This window comes from Pelobates fuscus, chromosome 12 (genome assembly GCF_036172605.1).
Source record: "Pelobates fuscus isolate aPelFus1 chromosome 12, aPelFus1.pri, whole genome shotgun sequence".
NCBI classification, from domain to species: Eukaryota; Metazoa; Chordata; class Amphibia; order Anura; family Pelobatidae; genus Pelobates; species Pelobates fuscus.
In genome coordinates, this window is record NC_086328.1 from 87,543,481 (window position 1) to 87,566,590 (window position 23,110).

Genomic DNA, 23,110 nt, shown 5'->3' on the forward strand with positions numbered 1-23,110 from the left:
AGACAAGTGTATATGTGAATAGAACACCACAGCACTGAATGATGACCAATGACTCCGGTAAAGCCAAACGAGAGGCATGTCTGAGCAAGATAAAGTACTGCACATGTTTCTACAGACTGCATTCACACATAACACACCAGTAGTGATAACACATTGTAATAAATCGACACAGGATATATTCAGGTAAGAACAGTTATTACTTAAACCTTGTTCTGTATTTTATTTTTATGCAAGACTCATTAATCATTAATATACATGGGTGGTGGTGGAATTAATAATCATACACTATACAAAATATGGAAAGAATACTCAGTGGTACAAACATTAAAGGGACACTATAGTCACCTGAACAACTTTAGCTTAATGAAGCAGTTTTGATGTATAGAACATGCCCCTGCAGCCTCACTGCTCAATCCTCTGCCATTTAGGGGTTAAATCCCTTTGTTTATGAACCCTAGTCACACCTCCCTGCATGTGACTTGCACAGCCTTCCATAAACACTTCCTGTAAAGAGAGCCCTATTTAGGCTTTCTTTATTGAAAGTTCTGTTTAATTAAAGGGACACTATAGTCACCTGAACAACTTTAGCTTAATGAAGCAGTTTTGGTGTATAGAACATGCCCCTGCAGCCTCACTGCTCAATCCTCTGCCATTTAGGAGTTAAATCCCTTTGTTTATGAACCCTAGTCACACCTCCCTGCATGTGACTTGCACAGCCTTCCATAAACACTTCCTGTAAAGAGAGCCCTATTTAGGCTTTCTTTATTGCAAGTTCTGCTTAATTAAGATTTTCATTATCCCCTGCTATGTTAATAGCTTGCTAGACCCTGCAAGAGCCTCCTGTATGTGATTAAAGTTAAAGTTAGAGATTGAGATACAATTATTTAAGGTAAATTACATCTGTTTGAAAGTGAAACCAGGTTTTTTTTTCATGCAGGCTCTGTCAATCATAGCCAGGGGAGGTGTGGCTAGGGCTGCATAAACAGAAACAAAGTGATTTAACTCCTAAATGACAGTGAGTTGAGCAGTGAAATTGCAGGGGGATGATCTATACACTAAAACTGCTTTATTTAGCTAAAGTAATTTGGGTGACTATAGTGTTCCTTTAAGACTTTATCCCCTGCTATGTTAATAGCTTGCTAGACCCTGAAAGAGCCTCCTGTATGTGATTAAAGTTCAATTTAGAGATTGAGATACAATTATTTAAGGTAAATTACATCTGTTTGAAAGTGAAACCAGTTTTTTTTTTTCAAGCAGGCTCTGTCAATCATAGCCAGGGGAGGTGTGGCTAGGGCTGCACAAACAGAAACAAAGTGATTTATCTCCTAAATTACAGTGAGTTGAGCAGTGAAATTGCAGGGGAATGATATATTCACTAAAACTGCTTTATTTAGCTAAAGTAATTTAGGTGACTATAGTGTTCCTTTAATAGTAAACAATTGCTAGGGTGCTATTTAATATTGGTACTCCCCCAGATACCAAAATAACCAATAGTTAAATCAAAAATGAATGCACACCAAAAACAGACACCCTTGATAAAGGCTACCAGGAGGAGCCAAAACGTTGGGGGGTTTGTTTATTTGACTCGTGTTTCTGCCCGATTAGGCTTGTGAATTGCGGTAAATACTTATTATTGTTTATTATTTGTAGCCTATATTGTGTCACTGACTGCTGTATTAGTATTGTATACTTATTAGTGATTTAATAAATATAGAGACTTCTTATGGTTTTTTGGTGTGCATTCTTTTTTGATTTAACTGGTGGTGGGATTAAAGCATACACAACTGGATTAATTGGGGGCGGGGCCTGACTACCATGCCGGATGGACGTAGTCTAAGTAAGCTCCCACATAATATAGCCTTTATTGCCGAATTGTCATGAAATATTTACCCATTGGTGCAGCCAACTACCTTTGAGGGCTTCCTAGCATGATCTAGGCTGTATCAGAGGGGCTGTTGCATCCTTTAAGCGATCATGCTGATGGAAAGCTGCTGGTTTGCTTTGAGGCCTGGTGTGTCCAGAAGAGTGGAGAAGAGGACTATCTCTGCTCTTAATCCGAGCTGCTAATTGGTGCCTAGTTTCCCCCAATTTGGACCACCTGGGGCAATCCTGGTCTATACCTTGGAGGCTCCCTGCAATAGAGTGCACGCACGGCTGTACCAGTGTAAACAAGTACAACCTACAATGATGCAAGTAACATGGCAGACGCCACATGCTCCTGCATTCCCTGCCGTGTGAACCCAGGCATGGTGTACCAACTGGAAATATTTTTCTGGGCATTTTAAGCAAAGCTGGCTGCTTGACTGAGACCCACACCTCCAGATGACCCTACCACCCAGGTTACTCAGAGTCCACAGTCTAAAATTCAGCAGAGGGCCGTGGATCCATCTCCTGGTCAGATTCTGCCTGGGCCATGGCACCGATCAAGGTCCATATTGGGTATAAAAGAGGGTCAGGTTTCGACAATCACAGTGTCCTCGGAGGACTTTTGCCAACATCCCAAAGCATTCACTGTCTTCGCATGGCAACCCAACACGTTGGGCTGTTACTTATAAAGCAGTTTCCATTGCAAGACATTGTTAGGCCCCTGCAAGACATCGGCTGAATATTGGGCCTGGGACGTGCTCTCTGGCATCAAACCTTCTACCTTGACACCTGTTGAATACCAGATGTACCTTCATTGTGCATGATGTTATTTAAGTATGTTTCTGTTTAAGTCTCATGATAATTAGGTTAATCGACTTCTGATCTCTACCTGGGGGTCTTGCAATTCAACTATATGCTTTCCTACAGGGAGGGGATAATGCACTCGCCACGCATGCTGTCTGGACAGTCTGTGTAGTGTTGCAGTGGTCGTTGTTATTCTGCAAGTTTCTCCCATCTCCACACTTATTCTCTGGAGTTAATTCATAGTGACCACTTAATTTGTTTGCTCTGAGACCCTATATAGACAGGTGTGTGCCATTCAAACTCATGTCAAATCAATTCCAATCAAGGTGGATTTCCAAATTATAGCATAATCTGAAGGTGAACAAAATCAAGAAGCCTGAATACACTGTTATATTTATACTTCGCAATGCCAATGAAGAAAGAAGGGAAAAAAAAAATAAAAAAATAAATAAATATATATATATATATATATATACACCATCTGCTACAAAGGGCGTTGCCAAGTAATTTAAGTGGAGATTCTAGTCACCACAACCACTACAGTGGGAGTACAAGATGAAATGATTATGCTAAAATATGAGTTTCCAATTTCTATACTAGCTCATATCAGAACCACCACATGAGCCCTACAGAGACAGAGAAGTGACAGATTGCCATTATTCCTGACACGATAACTACAGTGTCACATGATCTCCACCATATCCTGTATGTTGAATCTTTTTCAAATGTGGAAATACAAACAGCCATAGAAAACTGGGGATATGCAGGAGTCCATATACATGCTGATCTAGGTACCAGGCCATTGCCTGATGTCTAGAGAATTAGATATCCAGCAATATCTTTCCAGAGGATGACTCTGTATCAAACTGCTAGAACAGGCTGTAACACTGTTCTGATGTCTGTCAGCCCATAGTGCAGGGCTTTATGCAGTATCTGTGCCTGGTACATGCAATGATCGAGTGCTGGAGTATTGCTGGATTGTTTACCAAGGATACGCTACTGAAATACTGCTTTATTGGCTTCCAAGTTGAATCATCATCCTGAGAGCTAGTCACAGGATTAAAATGCCTTAGCTGACTGCTAAGGCATGTCATTATTGTAATTGGCTCTTACAGTGAGCCTGGGGACCAATCCACTAAGCAGGTATCTACTAAGTTTAGCTTTGTTGGACAGAAAGAAATAGCGGCAAAGTCTGACACCAATCAGTTTCGCGATACATAGCATCACTTAAAAAACTAGCTTTTCTGGGAAGCAAAGAGGCAGGTCGACAATTTGACCCTCCGATATTTACAAAAACCTGAAATGTTAAATAAATATAGGACACCGCTCTAGTAAGACGTTTTTGCAGCAGAATACAAATCTGGGATCTTTGAAGTTGTAGGGAGCACAAGGTCTGTGAAATCCATCATTAAAGTTCAATATGTATGTCAAAATAAATAAAAACATATCACTAAATTGGTTATGAAATTACCAAATTGCCCACAATAAATCAAGTTGTTTTCTTTTGGAAGTGGTATGTCATGACATTGGTTAAGTGAAGTTTGGGTTTTAATTTTGTCCCAAAATGGGCAGAATCCAGTAAATCAGTGAAAATGGCTAAATCTGAAAACTGAATTGGCAGGTCTGTAACTTTGAACTTATAACTCCTCAAAAATCAAAGGTCCACAAGTGAGGCAATGCTGTGTTCAGGGACAGTAGCAAAATACAAAGCCGGGGGATTTCATGTTATTGGGGTACACACAGAGTCTGTAAAACCACTCATGACAATGAAACGTGTATACATAAACATAACCAGCAAATTTGGCACAGGTTAGTAATAAAACAGTTACATGAAAATGATCAAAATACACATTTAACTTAATGGTCTACATTCTACAGCATATATACTTTTGTTTAGCCATTTTGGATTACATGGCTGTGGTTATAGGCTGGTACTACGACAAAACCATTCTTGCGAAATGCATGTTCCAGGCGTGCCCTCCATTCCCCCTTTTGTCTTTACTATGTTCGTTATAGTCTGAGCAGACCAAATTTTTCAAAGGTTTAACTGTAAAACCATAATTCCTCCGAATGCAAAGGAAATCTTTGACATTTGATGCATTTTAACAATCAATTTAACACTTATAAATGAATCTATTTGGAGGAAATCTTATTGCACTAGGTGTGTATAAAATTTTAAGAAATATATGATTCCCCCATTTTGAAAAAATATGATTATATTTATTATGCTATGTCATCAAAAAAGAGAGAGAGTGCGTGTGTGTGTCTCCAAAGAGGTAGCAGCACTCACTGGGTTAAAAAGTCCAATCTTTATTTAGAAATGTTAAAACACTATCAACGTTTCAGTCCTAGCTACAGGATCAATCCATGGCATTAGGCCATCCCCATAGAAAAGCATTGAATTAATGCTTTCCAAAGGAGATTTAGAAGACACTGGACGTCCTCATGCAATAAAACTCAGTGAAACAGGAGGAAGCGCCTCTATTGTCTGTCTGGTAGACACTGGAGTCAGTTTTGACCCTGCAATGAAAAAATGTTTTCAGCTGCAGACTTAAGGGAACAGAGAACCTGCATCCAGATGACGTGGTATGGGTGCCTATAGAGTCCCTTTAAGAATCATCTTTACTTTAACAGAAAAATGTAATACTTTATTTCTATAAATACAGTCATCCAATACGAAAGACACGTGACAAAAGGCCCAAACAACTTCTACCTGAAAAATTATTACAAAGTATCATCAGCCAACAGATCCATAACAGCATAACATTCACATATTACATTTCACAGCCTATGTTCCTCTAGCTTCCACAGAAGCTGTGTTTTAACATTTCTCAATAGAGATTGGACTTTTTAACCCCGTGAGCGCTGCTACCGCTTTGGACACATGGATGTCTATAGCATGTCCCTGCATGTACATTAACGTAAACACTGCCTTTTCACAGAAAAGGCAGTGTTTACATTACGGTCTAGGAATATCACTAGTTGTGGTCACTCATACAGCCACTTGACGCTGAAAGATCCCCATAGACATGCATTGATTTAATCAAGATGTTTCTATGGCGAGATGTTGATTGGCACAGCACGTTTTTTGCTGCGCATGAACAATAGCCTTCAAATGCTATTGGATTGGGAGGAAAAGCATTTTTTTAAAAAAATGGATTGGCTGAGATCAAATTTGATGATATTCCTTCCTTCCACAATTCTCAATTTAGCACTACATACAAAAAAAAGTAATCTTTACACGTTTAAAAGCAAATGCATGGAGAGAAAACTTAGCATTTATTTTTCATCTGCCAACAATCTTTGCCCTTGATTCATTATAGAAGATCAGCCAGTTAAGCTCATCTACACACACATTTTTTATTCTTTACGCAGCTGTAAATCCTTTTTAAAGGGCTTTGCAGAGATACTGCTTGAAATCTCTCCTTTAAAGCTTCTTAAAACTCATTGATTCAGACATCCAATAACTATACTGCCATACCATGAAATATCCTAAGCAGAAGATCGCAAATTTTTTTGCAAGTATACAATGCAAGATGCCAAACATTATATATTGCAATATATTTCATGTACACTTTAAAAGTAAGTAATTTTACAGTTAGTTCTGATAATATGCATAGCAGTTTCCATGAGGAAGCAAGGATACAGGCACACAGAATAACTCCCAAAATCCAACAGGCAAAGTCACAACGTTTTTATTCATTCTAAACGTAAACAGTGGAAATGTCAGGGTAGATCCAAAAGGTTGGGAATTAAACCCAACGGAAAATGAGACAAACCAAGGCATTTTTACTAAAAGGAAATCAAAATTAAAGAAGGGGTAAAAAAGTTGTAGGGAAAAATTGGGTGTGTAGAAAGTTAGTAGGATAGAAAGGTTAAGAAAGGTGTAATTTGAAGTGAGGTAAAGGTAAAGTCCATTTTAAAAAGAAACAGAAAGGCAGACAACGGCTATAAAAGTGTTTTTAAAAAAAATATTGCACACAAACCAATATTGTACATCTGTGACCTAGAATTGTAGACTCCCTGCAATACAGCTATGTTGCATTTTTGATTATAAACTATTTTTTATGTGGTGATAAGGATACACTGTTAACATCTGACAACTGTATTAGTTGAAGGGGAGCTCCAAATCATTACTACTACAGCTTATTGGGAGGGATAGACATGGGTCCCTCTGAACTCAGATTTTAAAGTTATCCACCATCACATAGGCCAAGCTATTTAGGAACAAGCAAATTATTAGCCACATTTATGAAGTGTTTTACAATTACAGAAAGGGGTGAATAACAAGCTCACAATCTAGGAGCATTTCAGGTAGGTGTATATAGATCATTTAGATCAGTGGTTCACAAACTTTTTAGGTCCAAGGCGCCCTTAATATTTCAGTATTTTTTCAAGGCACCCCAAGTCAAAATTTCAAGGTTGTATATCTGTACAGAGCTGACCAATTTACTGGCGCTACGGTGTAATGTACAATGTTGGCATTTGAAGGGGTGCTTGTATACATTTGTGTTTTAATACAGGAGTGTGTTTGTATGAAATTTGCTTTTGATTGCAGGGCTGTGTCTGAATGTAATGTTCACGATTAGTATTTGTGTTTAAGTGAAGGGGTGTGTTTGTATATTTTTGTTTGTTTGTACGTACGCAGGGGTGTGTTTGTATGTAATATTTGCGTTAGATTGCAGGAGTGTGCTTGTATGTTGTGCTTGACTGCTTGGATGTATGCACACACATACTTATACAGATATTCATGCACATACACACACAGATACACACCAACATATACAAACACGCACCCTGACACACACGGACAAAAAACACACACCCTGACACATATGCACACACTTTTTTTTTTTTAATATCTCCAGCTACCCTCCTGTTAGCTTACCTTATGTGCCAGGAGGGTGGCTTGAGTCCTGCTGCTGTGAGAGTGAGGGGGCTGGGGCTCTTCATGCTCCTCTCTCCTCACGCTGCGGTTGCCCCCTCCTTGTCCCGTGCTGTCTCCCTGCAGGATGCTGGGAGGAAGTGACAGGCTGTCACTTCCTTCCAGCTAGCCAACATTACAGGGGCCCAGTCTTTGTCTTAAAGGGCCGCCGCACTCGACCGGGTCCCTGTTGAGCAGTAATGTTTCCCCGGTGATATAATCATAGCACCGGAAAAATATTCAGCGGCACCCCTGTATGAACGTTGTGGCGCCCCAGTGCAGAGTTTGGGAACCGCTGATTTAGATGTATTGCCCATGTACGCTTATTGGGGAGTTGGTCTGATCAGGATTTGAACCAGTTTTAAGCAGCAATGTTGCAAAACTGCCGATAGGCTGGCTCATTCAGTCAGCCAGCTCCAAATTGTATGCCTTATACTGGGCTTACGGTGAGTAGGAAAAGAATGAGCTACAAGGCTTCGCCTTGTTAATAAAGCAAACAAGAGGGATGCGGTTTTATCCAGAGCTGGCATTTTTAGACCTTTGTGTTGTGTCTTATCTATTACACTACCATATTGCACTATTGGTCTCTCCCTGTTTTTGTTCTTTTTAATATGCAGCTATTAACTGAAGTTGCCTTCACAAGCACTTTATGAATATTGGAATATGGAATATTACTACATTTAAGACTGTCTTAATACCTGGTATTTTTTATTCTAAGGAGGGCTTTAATGCAAATAAGGAGGAGGCAAATCATGCCTTAACAATCAGGCCCCTCTCTCCAGGCCAAATACACCCTATGGTGTTTAAGATCAGGGCACATGTTTGACAACCTAAATAGTTCCACTGAGTTGTCAAGTAGATCCCTCAATATATAGTTAATAAAACAAGCTAATTATGTATAAATATAAATGTTTCACTTAGAATGAATAATATCCTGATGAAAGTTCTGCACAAGAACTGAAACGTTGATACTTTGTGGCAGTTGCTGAATAAAAGCGAAGTTATTTTTTTTCACCATACTTTTTTGAAGTCCCTGGAGTGCTATTTTCTACTATTTTGTTCTATTTTATTTGCTAGACAATCACCGGGCTTTACCTTATCATTACAGGAGTGCAAGTACTTGGACATTTTATATATATATATATATATATATATAAATAAAAATAAATTTCATTTCACAATTGAATTTATATATAAATATAAGGGTTTCTTAATTGTATTATATAATGGGACCTAAATTCTAGAGTATATGCAAGCCCTATATTTGAGACTAACTTCCTATAACCCCATAAAAACTGTACATGGGGAATACTGTTTTACTCATGAGACATCACTGAACACAAATATGAGCTTTTTTTAGAGCAATAAAACATACTACAATTATATCCTAGAAAGTGCAGTTTTTGTATGCAAAAAAAATATCTAAACATAATGAACACTATACCAGATTTTGAATAGCCTGGTTAGTCTACTTTTGTAACTGTTATGTCACAAAGGGGGTACATTTTAATTCCTGGGCTGCCATACGGTCTCAAAGGCAACATAACCAATCTGGCAAATTTCAATGTGTAAAAACCAAAATGGCAAGCTCTTTATTTAATCCTTTAAACTTGCCAAAACCCTGTGAGGGGGCATCATTCTGCTAATGGGACATCACAGCCTAAAAATGTGTATTTTATTGCAGTAAAAGTGAAAAGTATTATGAAATTCACAGCTAAAATGCCATGCAGAACTTGGAAAATTAAAAAAACAAACTTTTTTTTTTAATTAATATATATTTGATGAGAAATAAAAGCCCTATTTACCCTGAACAAAATGATATGATAAGTGTGAGTGAAGCTAATATGAAATATGTAAATTACGGTTCAACAGACATATAGCTCAAATTCTAGGTTGCGTTTTGGTTCAGAAGGGGTTAATGAAGCAGTTTTGGTGTATAGGTCATGCCCCTGAAATCTAACTACCGTATATACTCGAGTATAAGCCGACCCGAATATAAGCCGAGGCCCCTAATTTTACCCCAAAAAACTGGGAAAACTTATTGACTCGAGTATAAGACTAGGGTGGGAAATGCAGCAGCTACTGGTAAATTTCTAAATAAAATTAGATCCTAAAAAAATTATATTAATTGAATATTTATTTACAGTGTGTGTGTGTATGAATGCAGTGTGTGTATGAATGCAGTGTGTGTATGAATGCAGTGTGTGTATGAATGCAGTGTGTGTATGAATGCAGTGTGTGTATAAATGCAGTGTGTGTATAAATGCAGTGTGTGTGTGTGTGTGTGTGTATGAATGCAGTGTGTGTGTATGAGTGCAGTGTGTGTGTATGAGTGCAGTGTGTGTGTATGAGTGCAGTGTGTGTGTATGAGTGCAGTGTGTGTGTATGAGCGCGCGTGTGTGTATGAGCGCGCGTGTGTGTATGAGCGCGCGTGTGTGTATGAGCGCGCGTGTGTGTATGAGCGCGTGTGTGTGTATGAGCGCGTGTGTGTGTATGAGCGCGTGTGTGTGTATGAGCGCGTGTGTGTGTGTGTGTGTGATGGAGAGCATTGGTGGGGGGTGGGCATTTTTTTATTATTTTAATATTATTATTATTATTTATTTTTTGTTATTACTATTTTTTTTTTATTAATATGGTAAGATTGTTTATTTAACAACCTTCCAGTCTATTTGCACCATTGTTTTCAGAAATTCAATACAAACAAATAATGGTATAATAAAATTCTTCCAATCTGACTCTTAGTGTTTCTAAAATCACCCCGCTGTAAACATGGCTAATTACTTGGTTAACTATGCCTAATTATACACCCATACAGATAAAAAAAAAGTTTTTAATAATAGAAAATTATTTCTAAGTTAAACATTTTCTACTATCCTGCATCACACATTTTTTTTTATTATTATTAATATATTTATTTTTTTCCGTCCCCCCTCCCTGCTTGTTAGCTGGCCAGGGAGGGTGGCTCTCACTCCCTGGTGGTCCAGTGGATGGGCTGTAGGAGGGGGGATGGCAGGGAGCTGTTACTTACCTTCACAGCAGCTCCTGTCAGCTCCCTTCTCTCTCCTCCGGTCCGTGCAGCTCCCAGGTCAGCTCCCTCTGCAAGTCTCGCGGCCGCGCGGAGCGTTGCCACGGTAACCCGTGGCAACGCTCTGACCCCGCGGCTCTCGCGAGATTTGCAGAGGGAGCTGACCTGGGAGCTGCACGGACCGGAGGAGAGAGAAGGGAGCTGACAGGAGCTGCTGTGAAGGTAAGTAACAGCTCCCTGCCAGCCCCCGGTCCTTGTCTGTATTATGGCAATGTAAATTGCCATAATACAGACAATTGACTCGAGTATAAGACGAGTGGGGGTTTTTCAGCACAAAAAATGTGCTGAAAAACTCGTCTTATACTCGAGTATATACGGTACTTAATTCTCTGCCATTTTGGAGTAAAATCACTTTGTACATGCAGCACAAGTCACACCTCCCTGCATGTGACTTGCACAGCCTTCCTAAACACTGTAAAGTCATCTAATGTTTACACTTCCTTCATATTCCTTATCTCCTGGTCTGTTACTAGCTTTCTAGACATTGCAGAAGCCTCCTGTACGTATTTCAAAGTTCAATTTACAGAGCAGGAGATAAGAACTTTTAAAGTAAGCCAACATGTAATTGAAAATGAAACCATTTTATTTTCATGCAGGCTGTGTCATGCACAGCCAAGGGAGGTGTGGCTAGGGCTGCATAAACAGAAACAAAAGTGATTTAACTACTAAATGGCAGAACATTAAGCAGTGAGCCCTTAGAGGTATGATCTATACACTTAAACTACTTCATTAACCCCTTAAGGACACATGACATGTGTGACATGTCATGATTCCCTTGTATTCCAGAAGTTTGGTCCTTAAGGGGTTAAGCTAAAGTTGTGTTGGTGACTAAAGTGCCCCTTTAAATCATTTTGTTTATATAGCCCTAGTCACACCTCCCTTCATGTGACTTAAACAGCCTTCCTAAATACTTCCTGTAAAGAGAGATATAATGTTTAAACAGAATGTGCAATAAAATATTGCAATTTCCCATCTCCTGCTCTGTTAATAGCATTCTAGACTCCACAGAAGCCTCCTGAGTGTGATGTTACATTTAGGAGAACAAGAGAAAAACTTTTTTTCATGTAGCGGAGTCAGTCAGGGGATGTGTGGCTAGGGCTGCAAGAACAGAAACAAAAGTGACAACTTCTAAATGGTATAGAATTGAACAGGGAGACTACAGGGGCATGATCTATACATTAAAACTGCTGCATAAGCTTCAGAAGTTTTAAACCTTTCTTAAAGGGATTCTCCAGTGCCAGGAAAACAAACCAGTTTTCCTGGCACTGTAGGATCCTGCAGTGACCCCCTCCCTCCCTCCCCCATCACATGTTGCTAAAGGGGTTAAAACTGCTTCAGCTACTTACCTGAATCCAGTGCTGATGTCCTTTGGGTCAGGCTCCACCCACACCCCTCCCCTGCCGACAGGGGAGAGCTAATGCGCAGCAATGGCCGCACACATTAGACCTCCCCCTAGGAAAGCATTATTCAATGCTTTTTTACTGTGGGAAAAATCTGACGCTGGAGGTCCGTGAGGACATTCAGCGTCAGATAACCGACAACGGTCAGTTTGGATTCCGGAAGCCCTCTAGTGGCTGTCTGCTAGACAGCCACAGAGGGCAGATTTAGAGCTGCAATATAAACAATGCAGTTCTCTGGAACTGCACTTTTTAACATTGCAGCACTAAGTGCAATAGGGGCACAGCACCAGGGCCTGTGCAAGGATTTCTGGTACACAGGTGAAGCTGATTTTGGTGCCCCCCACCCACCTAACCAAAAGCATCTTCACCTGTGTGCACCTCAACCAATCTTTTGTTTCTTATCCCCTTAAGTGTATCTTATCCCCTATTTCCCCCCCATTGTGTGTCTTACACCTCCCTTGTGTATCTCTTGCAACCCCCCTTTGTGTGTCTCCTTCTCTCCCAGCCCCATTGTGTATTCCTCTTTCACCACCAGCCCCTCTAACTTTTTCCTCTTCTCCAGCCCCTGTATCTCTTTCATCCCCAGCCCCTTCTGTGTGGTGCTTTCATCCCCAGCCCTTCTGTGAACTCTCTCACCCCCAGGCCCATCTCTCCCTCATGTCCCTCTGTGTTTTTCTCCAAACTCGGCCCTCCCAGTGTTCCACTCTCCTTCCCTCCATGTCCATCAGTGTTCTTCCCCCACCCCCTTACCTGTCTTAGTGCCACCCCCCCCCCCCCCCCCATTCCCATTAATATTTCACTCCATTCTCTTTTAGTGGTCGCCCTCTACCCCAGTGTTCCTTTTCCCTCCCCTGTACCTTAGGGCCCCCCCCTTATGTTCCTTTCCCCTTCCTCTTTTTTGTGTTTCCTTTCCCCCTCCCTCTTTTTTGTGTTTCCTTCCCCCCCCCCCTCCCCTGTCCCATAGTGTTATTCCACCCACCCCTCCCCTGTCCCATTGTGCTCCTTACCACCCACCCTCCTCCCCTGTCCAATAAACCTCCTTACCACCCACCCCCTCACCTGTCCCTTAGTGCCCCCCAATGGTAAAAAGGTAATTCAATAATGTTTGACAAAAACTAGAGACAAACCTATTCAAGTGTACTGTTTACCTTAATCCGGTATCAAGTTAAGGTGAGATGGTGCGTGGGTACTCCAACCCCCAATGAGCTGAAGTGGTCTGGGTGCCTGGAGTGTCCCTTTAATCTCAATATGGGCTGGAGTACCCACGCACCTTCTCACCTTACCTTGATACCGGATTAAGGTAAACAGCACACTTGAATAGTTTTTTCTCTAGCTTTTGGCAAGCATTATTGAATTACCTTCTTACAATTTTGAAATGAGACTTTACCAACATTTTTACACCATTTAGTTACGGTTTTATCACATATTTTGGTTTTTGGTTACTACATTCTACTAGAATTGTCATGAAACTGTAATAAAATGGCTTTACAATGATTTACTAAATACATAAATAGCCTGAATAAAATTGTTTTTTTTTTGTTTTGTTTTTTTAAATTAAACAGGAAGTGCAGATGCCTTAGTTTCACTCCCACTTCTCCTCATCACCCAACATCTCTGCCTTAGGGATGAGCTGGCATCCGTGTGAAAGCAATCAGCTGTCACAGGCCGAATTGGGCTTTTTTCCTGGGATGAGACCCATCTTTTGTATGGATAACCATGGAAACAAAAGCATATTTTCCGTCTGTGTATCTTTATCAGTGGGTGTATAAGAGGGGGTGTGGGATCAAATATTCTTTTTAAAGAAGCAGCCTGAACTTGAAAATTATTTAGAGGTATGGATTTTCTTTTTAAATTGTGCCACAAGGTCTTTTGGATACTACATGAACATTGTGTGAGCTATTTTGGTTCCAGAATTTCAGACTGGCAATGAAAACATGATATGGCACAATAGGAGGCAAACTGTGTTTCTGTTAAAAACAATCATCTGTCTACTGACAGTATGTTATATTTTTTTTTTTTTTTAAATTCTTTATTTTTCTTGTGCATGTAAATACGGATAACATTTTTCTTGCGATGCCACAATAGCATTGGCAATTTGAGTAGGAACATTGGGTTTGACATGGCATACGATTGACAGCACATTTTTAAATAATAATAATAACAGGCTAGGTCTACAAAGGTTATGTCAGAATATAAGTTTTAACTAGAGGTTCTGATATTGCCAACATTGTCATGCTTAATGGTTATTGTTTTCAGAGGCAGCAATATCTGTTAACCTTGCTTTAAATCTCTAATTTATGAGAGCTTAAACATCAGAGTGAACATGAAGATGCAGTAAACAAGTAAATACAGGTAATGCTTAACACTGCAGTGTTTGCTATGCTAGGTGGCTAGATTCAAATCACTGGTCGTAGCAGGTTCATAAAAGTAAAAAGGACACATCAAATGAAAAACCACAGGAAGACAATAAAAACTATAGCATTTGCAATTAGGAACCATATGAGGCATCAGTAGCTTGCTGCGGACAGTCTTTCGGTCATGGACCCAGGTATGCAGTGCTCTTTAGGTTCCTCAGCCGATGCCTCGTTGGGGCTGCGCTGGTCCCTGCCACGGTTGCCCATGTTGTCGTAGTTCAATGTGGGGGGTCAGTGGACGTGATGGATGTCGCTTGTGTGAGTCAGTAGTCTGGGGTAGAGTTGCTCGTACGGTAGAGGGAGCCTGGTGTGTGCCCCTACTGCGTCTTGGTTGTTTTCGCAGTTTCGCCGCCCTGTGTGGGTAAGCTGTTTGTTTGTCTCTCAGATGTTTTCTCGCTGGTTTGGGCCTCCCCTGGGGTGCCATTTTATGCTGCGGGTCAGGCGGCGGGCGGTTTGGCGGGTGTCTGGAGGTGGGCGTTAGCAAGGCCCCCTGCCTTAATCTGTGCTCAAGCTTAAGCCAGAAGTTTGTAAATATTAGGTCCAGGCTGGACATAGGGGCTTGTTGTACCTCATGTTTGCTCGTGAACCGCGTGGTCGCCGCCATCTTGGGTGGGTCTCCCCGACCTCTAGTTTGTTCCATGCTTGTTTCTGCCAAAGCTGGTAGTACTCCCAGTGGTGGACCGGGATCACCCCCACCGGTCCGGGGGGGGGGGCTACGGGGTACCCATTTGTAGCAATCGGCTCGCGGGTCGCTCCAGGCTGAGAGCTCGGCCGCCGCTCCCATCTCGTGCTCACCCGGCCGCATGCCTCCACGAGTATAGCCAGCCATCTGTCGTCCACTCCCGGGCCGCATTACCGGTTTACCGTATGGACTAAGGGTCAGTGCGTTGCTTGGGGTCATTTTGAGACGTTTTTCGTGGGTCAGGAGTGACCATTTAGTTGATGTAGCTTAGATCAGGAGGGAGCCTCAAGCAGGCACGTCTTCCCTCCATGGCAGTCAGGCCCCGCCCCCCAGTATGTTATATTTTTATATAGTTAATAATATTAAATAGTTAATTTCTATTAAAAAGAAAAGTTAACTTCAAAAGGTGATACAATTTATATTTCTTGTAGTTTGAATATCAGATACATGAAAAAAAAGGCATGTTGTGCACATCTCCTTGACCTTTGTTTTTTTATGTAACAGATCGTTATTACTGCTTCTCCTAATTTCAGATTTCAAGAGTCCTGAAATAACAAAAGCTTCAACGTTAAACACCCCCCCCCCCAAAAAAAAAAACAAAACATGTAATTGCTGTCACAATAGTTGTGAAAACATGATTTGTTTTCCAGCCCTCCAGCAAAGTAAAAGGTGGTTTTACTCACCTTTATTTCAGCTCCTGCGAGTCTACTATTGCCACTACACCTGCTTGGCTGAAATCAAATTTAGCAATCTCCGCCAATCCAATACATTCCCATAGGAAAGCATTAGAAGGTTATTGCGCATGCACGGCACAACGCCTCACTGTGTCAATCAATATCTCCCCACAGATATGCATTAAATCAATGCATCTCTGAGGAACATTCAGCGCCTCCATGCAGAGCGTGGAGACACTAAACGTCAGTGCTGCTTATTGTTCAGCAATCAACCAGGGTATCTGAGTGACTGCCAACCTGAGGTGTCCCTTGGCAGCACTGTAAACACTGAAAAGGCAGTGTTTACAGTGCTAACACTGCAGAGACAAGCTGTACACACAAGAACAATTACAGTAAGCTGCAGTTTTTCTTGTGACTTTAGTGTATGTTTAAGGATAACGGAGGGAAAGAAAATTGATTACCAATCACTGCAGATGTCCATGGCCTACTACAACAAACATAGGTGTGAAGTTACTCCTTCAAAAAAAAAATAATTAATAGATAGATTAGTTTGACTTGAGAGAACTATATCAGTTTAAAATGTTACTCTAAGCACCATGACCACTTCATTTATAACAAGTGTTCATGGGGCATGAAGTCTGTATGTAGCTTAGTTACCAGGGCTGTAAATTCTACTCAGTCATAAGTGATTAATCAGCAAGGCTGGAACTATATTCACACTATAATTTAAACGGTCGGAAGTTCAATTGGGCTAAATTGAAGACAACCCACAAAGTAATAAGAATACCAAACTGTACACAGGAAAAAAAAAAGTTTTACTAATAAATCTTTGGAGTGTAAATCTAGAGATTGTGAACAAGGTTCCCAAGAGTTACACAATGGGGAAACATTCCACTCTTTACACTGGGAGACTGCAACCGAGTAATTTAAACACAGGTGCTAATTTAGCTTGGCATAGTGCCATGGTGGGCTTATCAGATAAAATCCAGGTATGAAGGATGGTCTTCCTGGAAAATGTCAAAACCATATGAATTAATCTAGGCTCTCTCGTAGATACGCCAGAAAGAAATGAAATACCAAACATGGACAGCTCCAGGGACAGTGGGACAACGTGTAAGAGGTACCAAGTTAAAATTGTACTCCTTTCCAGAATTCATTTATATGACAAAAATAAAAACTTAAATATATCTGCTCTCTCTGCCTGTAATGCAGGGAGCATTTGGAAGAGTCTGTCAAACTCAGCTGGTGTTGTGAGTCAGGGGTAAGGTAGATAGGCAAATCGTGATATCCCCTCTTGGTACAGGAGGATGACATAGCTTAAAAGTGCACTGTAGCGTTTGGAATACATATCTGTACTCCTAAAGCTATAGTTTTTTTTATTTATCTTGTTCGTTTCAGGGCACCTGTACTATGAAAGGAAAAATGGGGGGGGGGGGGGGTAAATTCCTCAACTTCTCTTGGTCGTCGACTTTTCCTCAGCGCTGCTACTGCCTCTTATTTGCTTGAAGTCATTCAGAGGGTGTGCCTCCAGGAGGACTGTCCAATCTAGTGGTCCTTATAGAGGAGCATTAGGGACCGTAGGCACATGCAAGGCATATTTCTTCACATGCAAAGTTTCTCTATGAGCGGCCATTACGGCACTGTATGTTAGGTTAGTGAAAGCCGGAAAACAACAGTCCCACCTCTCCTACCCAGAGGCATAGCTTGAAGCTGCACTTCCAAGCTTTGTTATTAAAATAATGCAATTTTGGACCACTGGCAAGGAGTAGTGGGGGGGAGTGGGAGAGAAGAACTACTGTTGGCTCTATAACTTAATTTAGATGAAGATTAAGTCGAGTAGATTAGTGAGTAGATTTCCTTTAAGTAGTTTATTCGATGCTGTAAGAATGCCATCAGACGAAAGGGAGTGGAGTTATAAGACAGGGATTAGAAGTGAAGGAAAATGTTCCCGTTAATAGAGTGACCAGCAGGAAGTTAGCGCACAGCGCTCCCCCTACCAGTAACTCAGTGTAGCATAGTCGAGCCAAGCAGAGCGGACTGCGGTACAGGAGCTTCAGTTTCTTGTACCCGGACTGACTGACAGGAAGTGCTCTCTCAGTGAGTCAGCCCGGCCGGGTACAGGAAACTGAAGCTCCTATACGGCGGTCCACTCTGCTTGGCCACGCTACAAGAAAGCTAATGAGGCACACCGGGAGGAGAGAGGATCACTAAAGGGGGGGGGGGGGGGAGAGAGGGGGGAGATGGTTCACTAAATGAGAGGGATGGAGAGAAACACTAAAGGGGGGGAGGAGAGGAACACTAAGGGACAAGGAGGGGAGAGGAACACTAAGGGACAGGGAGGGGAGGGAGAAGAACACTAAAGGACAGTGAGGAGTACACTAAGGCACAGAAAGGGGAGGTGAGGGGAGAGGAACACTAAGGGACAGCGTGGCGAAAGCCACTTCGCCACTGAGGTTTGGAGTAGGGATCGACAGATTATTGGTCTGGCCGATATTATCGGCAGGTATTCGGTATTTTCAGCAATATCGGTATCGGCCTATAGAGATACCAATATTGCCGATAATACATACCAGGAGCGCCAGGCCCATTACAAGCCCAGCGGGCCCAGCAAGCTCTTACCTTCCCAGCAGCTCCCCAGTCTAAATCTCGCGAGCCCCGCGGCCGTCAGAGCATTGCCACTGGTTACCGCGGTACAAGCCGCGAGATTTAGACAGGGGAGCTGAAGGGAAGGTAAGTAAGAGCTTGCTGCGGGCCCCCACTGCACAGTCCATGCCACCAGACCACAAGGGAATGCCATATATTTCCCCCCCCAAGTAAGAAGCAGGGAGGGACTTAAAAAATAAAATTTAAAAAAAAAATGTTTGTAAAAGTAAATACAAAATTATCCCTCCCCCCCCCCATTTCCCACAGAAATACACACTACACTCACTATATATACACACACTACACAAACATACTATGCATCCACTACACAAACATACACAGCTGCCCTGTCTAAACACACTTCATCCACTACATGTGGCATGTATATTTTGTGCATTTACCTTTAGAAATGGTTTAATTTTTTCAAAATGGTAAATGTACAGAAGATGGGCAAGTTATCGGCTATCGGCCTGAAAGTTCACAGATGATCGGTATAGGCTCTAAAAGATCGATGCCTAGTTTGGAGGGGACTACTTGCCAGCCGTTTACCCTGTGACTACAGCCCCTTTAATTTATTGTGGTTGAGAGACTTTATTTGTGCCTATTGGGACTTTGAACAATGGTTCTTCGAACTTTCTAAGTGCTACTTCGAACCACACGCAAGTGGATTGTGCTGCCTATTTACCTCCCAGGCTGGTAGTTAACCGCAGCCAAATTGACGAACAGCTGGGTGGTCGTTGTTCGTATAGTTGAACATATGGCAGCGGCCATCTTGTTTAGTCGAACGTGTTCAGCTGTGTTTTGTCGCCGAGTTCATGGAACTCAAATCGGACATGCAACGGCACAAACACCGCTGAACAGTTACCTTACATGGAATGGCGTTCGGTGAGTTGAACCCCACGAACAAGGGACACACACCGACTATGTTCATCAACCATTACGTTCTGTAATTTGAACGGTATTTCGACTGTTTAAAACCGGCCGCACAGCCATAAATATATTAAATTTATCCTCATAGCTTTGCTTGCTGTTTTGGGCATGAAACCATGCGTGTGGTCGGTCAAAAAGAGACTTCCAGGAATTTCCTGAACCCCTGCTTTGAGCTGGGTGATTTTTGGATATGTTGGTCACCCAGACCAGGGCCATCAGGGGATGTGACATTTGTGGGGTTATGTTTTGTTTTAGTGTACTTTTTCATACATTATAAAAATGTGTGTTTTTCTGCCTAGAGATAATGGAGTTACATACAGGACTTGGCTCAATTATCTCCTAGGCGGAGGGGAGGGATTGTGTGTAATGTGTGGGAGTGTCACCTACTGTACTGCATTATCATTGGCTTGTAACAATTGTCATCCTGTTCCCCACAAGGTCCAGGTGGGTGTTCCCTTGCATGGGTCACCATTAAAAGTGAGTCCTGCTTAACCATCAACACGTAGCTTGGTCTCGTGATTGGAGGGGACCTGCTATATCACTAGCTCTTATAAGAGCTATACAGCTATACTCTCCTGGAGGAGAGGTCTATCCCACACGGTCCTGGATATCAGAGGTTGGTCCAGGGTGGGAGGAAGACGGCGAGATCCCAGCTAAGCAAAAAAAACAAACAAATTAAATAAACATGATCAGTTTTTCAAAATGGTAAATGTACAGAATATCGCTAAGTTATCAGTCATCGGCCTGAAAGTTCACAGATTATCGTTATCGGCATAGGCTCTCAAAAATCAAAATCAGTTGATCCCTAGTACTAGCATTCAAAAGTGGCTTTAAGGGGGGAAGAAAGTGAGGTTCTAACATTTTATAGTATTCAGTGCTGATATCATCCAAACTGGGTAAAACTTCCCTTCTCAGTCATCAGGCATTAAGTCTATCTGAGCATTAGATAACTTGCTTTCAGTAGCAACCGGACACTCTTGAGGGTCATCTTGATCTGCTCATTTGCAGACCAGAGTAACAATAGAGAAAATGCTTTGTGAGGGCAGGGCTTGCAATATCAGGTCAGCCATAGCAGTAAGTTTGATTAATCCCAACAATAATTATTTTTGGAATACTGAATATTATTAGGCTTAGCCTTTTCCAAAAGATCCATATCTTGAAGCTCCTTATCCACAATAGAATGCAATTCAGTTTTTTGGGGGATGGAGATATGTGGAAGGTAGATGTGCTGGAGTAAATCATTTGAGGTTTGTTAGAGATCCAGATTTTGGACACCTAAGAAATTGTGACCTCTCAACTACTTTGGAGACGTTATAAGAGAATATGGTTATATGGTGTTGAATATTGTCATCCATCCTTAAGCAGTCACTAGCATTGCTTCAAAGTGGTCCCGAAAGCATAGATGTAAAGGAAAGCATCAGTTATTTCAAACATTGGAGTGTTTGTTTTTTCAGTTTAGATTTAGGGTTCCTCCCTTTGTTTTTCACTTCACAGGACACATGGACAGAAATCACTAGGATTCACTCACAGTGATTGAAAAATAATCCTTAAAGTGAGTGAGAAAGTAAACTCTCTTCGATATCCGATAACTGCAAGGAGTTACTAATGGGGTCTATAAAAGGGATAATTTCACTTGAAATTAGTACTTTTCTAAAGTGCCAACACATTCTGCAGCAATGTACATAACTACAATTGGTACAAGTAAAATGACAAATGTAAAATACAAAATTTGACAAACAGGAGAAGTTCAAGTTTCTATTCTAGTGGGAAAATACAATCTAGAACAGTGGTTCCCAAACTAGTCACCATTACCCGGCAACAATCCAGGTTTTGTCAGTATCTCCATTGGAATAAAAAACGGAAATACATGAAATCGGGCCCGGATTGTTGCTGTGCCATGAGGACTGATCTTGAAGGATAGGAGGGGTGAGAAACAGGAGATTGAGCAATTAAGCAAGATAAACTACGTGAGGGTTTTGGAGTGTTCCTTTAAGTAGCTGGATTTTTTTTTTTTTTTTTTGGTTATGTTGGTTATGGGAAGGGAAGAGGTACCAATAGACGATGGCCACCATAAAATATGTAAGTGATGCTTCAGTTTCTTATTTAATAATTTGTAATTAATGCTAGTGTCGAGTTCTTTAATACTGAACTCCTGGAAGTGCCCTTTAAACATTTTAAGACTGTATGACTGTCTACGTCTTAACAATTGATTGTGTTAAGGATATTTCCAAAATGGAAAGTCACGATCAATAAACAAATGCAGAGATGCATGGAGATGCTAAACTAAACAGGATATCCCATGCTTGACCAGACATTGATAACAGCAAGTTGTAAGATGTTGTCCTTAACGAGTTAATGATAATGTTCAGATCAGTTTCTTTCTTACTCTGCTAAGAAATCTTACCTGTTATCTTACTAACAAATATTTTAACCAGCAACATCACTTCCATTCACAAATACTCCAAGCACCAAAGGGCACCAAACCACTGCACTATAACACACGTGAAAATATTTCAAATTGAAAAACAAACAAGATTTTAATTTTTTTTTAATTTTGAGATTGAATACGTGAAATGGATTTCAATGAGTCATAATATGTGGGTCAGACATTTTAATTCAAGAATCTGCACCAATAACCTGCCCCCTGTGTAGCAAATGCATTAATTAATGAATGCAAAACAAAGAGATTAGTTGAAACATGTTCTGACAAGGCAAAACAGTTTCTAAATTTTACATAGACTGGGAACCCAGCTCTCCAATACGGAGATGTCGAGCTCAGACATGCCATGAAGAATGCAATTGTCGGTGAGAAGGTCATTTGTAGGAGCCACCCATTTTTACATTATTTACACAATATATTTGTCCAAAACTGGAGATACTCCGGTGGGAAGATAGTCATACATTGCAGGTTATCTAATGATTAAACATAAATACAATGTTAATCAAAAAACTGCACATCAGTCAAGCGTTAAATATATTCAATTTATCCTCATAGCTTTGCTTGCTGTGATCTAAACACCATATTCACACATGTTCCCATACCTCCCCACATTTCAAATAGACACAGAAGGTCACTTTAATTGTTGGGGTGTGAGCAGGGATGTGTCCAACAAACATAATTTAGAACATTGCATCTTATTTACACAGAAGGATTTCTAAACACATTTATTGTAGTTTAAAGACACATTACTGGGAGTATTATTGCTCTGAAGTTCTATTATACACTCAGACACACAAACAAAACATCAAGAGGGACATTAAGATAAAACAAAGAAGAAAGAAGGATATGGGCAAGTCCCACTATATATATTTTCAATGCTTTATTTTGAGGTGGCATTGTAAAGAGACAAGTGAAAATTAACCTAAAATACTGTGGCAAGTGCTCTCTTGCCACTAACTCCTGCAGGAGCAGTTTTAAGACTTAAATATCTATTCCAAGGGGCCCAGATCTCATCATATTTCTCTTTAGATACATTGTTTATTGCTATGCCTGCTTCCATCCTACATTGATAGTCCACTTGTATACAGATATCTTGCCAATCTAAAGGACCCATACTTCTCCAATTTCTAGCCATAACGATTTTAATTGCCATAAAGATGTGAATCATAAGAATTTAAAATTTTATATTAACCCTTGGCAAGTCTAAATGAAACAAGAACATTTGAGCCGTAATAACAGTTTGTGCCT

At 40.9% G+C, this 23,110-nt stretch overlaps 1 protein-coding gene across 9 annotated transcripts in view; it reads right to left on the reverse strand.

Moving 5' to 3' along the window:
- Window positions 1-23,110, reverse strand: part of MARK2 (microtubule affinity regulating kinase 2) — a 174,074-nt gene that overhangs the window by 80,606 nt on the left and 70,358 nt on the right. The window contains exon 1 of one of the 9 annotated variants that reach the window (XM_063437703.1): window positions 21,827-21,877. The exons of the other annotated variants lie outside the window; for them this stretch is intronic. The gene's annotated coding sequence lies outside the window, so the exon portion shown is untranslated. Of the gene's footprint in view, window positions 1-21,826; window positions 21,878-23,110 lie in introns of those variants that run through there. 9 annotated transcript variants of the gene reach the window in all.